Consider the following 1200-nt stretch of genomic DNA (forward strand, 5'->3'; position numbering starts at 1 on the left):
CGTTCCCATGATTTGGTAAATCTTGAACAGTCTGTACGTGGATCTGAGGGATCCTGTCCAGTCTGTCTTTGAACAGCTGGATTAGCTGATCCTGGATCAGGATCATTCTGTAAAGATGAAACCTTTTAAACAGCCGGGCTCTCGCTTGTCCTTTAGAACAGTCGCTCCTCTGAGTGTCAGAGTTCACATATCCAATCAGAGCCAAGAGATCCTGGTCATCGATCATCATCTGTATTTAATCAAAGAGGGTTGACTTCGGCTCTGCACAACATGGTGGTTAATGGCGTGATGTTTGAGCGCTGTGCTTTGAGACGATCTACGTGTTGTGACCTTGGTGTTTCCACGTGTTGGCGTGTCGTGACTGTTTCCTGTGTTAGTGCATGATAATAAAAACATGGTCAGACTGTGCAGCGTGACTTTGTGTGAAAAGAGTGAGTTCAGCTTTGATGGTGTTTCCTAACATAATAAATATATGATTGAGAAACGCTGAGTCACTGAGGCGGTCTGCTCTGTTCATTCTGACCAGACGACAAGAACTTTTAGGAGAGTTTAAAGAAAATGCTGCTTTCAATATTAGTTTGTTAAAGAAGCAGCAGAGTCCCTCTGAGACTACATGGGGACACTGAGGACCTCGATCTACGGGGAGCCTGAAGGGACAAAATATCAGGCTAATGTGATTAACTCATTCAGGCTTTAAATATGTAAAGTACCAAAAATGTGAAAGACCAAAAAAGTCAACAAAGAACTCATTTATTCGGTTTAAAGACGTAATTCACTCAGAGGAATCAGAAGAGAAATTAAAATTACATTTGATTCATTCAAACAAACAGGAACACTCAGGCTGTCAAACATTTCAACGTCACGCACACCACCCGCCACGACAGTCTCAACTGGAGGGTTCCATCCCCACCTCCTGCAGGCAACATGTCCAATGTGTCCTTGGGCAAGGCACTTAGCCTGGAATTGCTCCAAGGAGATAAATATTAGAAATCTTTTTAAAGGTCGACGCTGTCGAGCGGGAGGTGTGCAGGATTTGTTCCTCTCCATAGTTTGATGTCCTACGTGGACTTCATGACAGATTTGGATTCTAGTAAAAAGAAAAAAAAAAAACGAAATATTTTTTGTAGAAGGTCAAGACGCCCATATTTGGTCATTTCTCGAACTTTCTGAACGTTTTCAAACTTTCAGTCAGATGAGAAC

The 1200-nt window shown here is 42.4% G+C and overlaps 1 protein-coding gene across 1 annotated transcript in view; it reads left to right on the top strand.

Moving 5' to 3' along the window:
- The window catches only part of LOC306838666 (heme-binding protein 1-like), a 5501-nt gene extending 5096 nt beyond the window's left edge, over positions 1 to 405 (top strand). The window contains exon 4 of the mRNA XM_079366980.1: positions 1 to 405. This exon is cut by the window's left edge and continues 516 nt beyond it. The gene's annotated coding sequence lies outside the window, so the exon portion shown is untranslated.
- The last annotated feature ends 795 nt before the right edge of the window (positions 406 to 1200 follow it).

Source organism: Symphodus melops (assembly GCF_947650265.1).
Source record: "Symphodus melops genome assembly, chromosome: 17".
Classification (NCBI taxonomy): domain Eukaryota; kingdom Metazoa; phylum Chordata; class Actinopteri; order Labriformes; family Labridae; genus Symphodus; species Symphodus melops.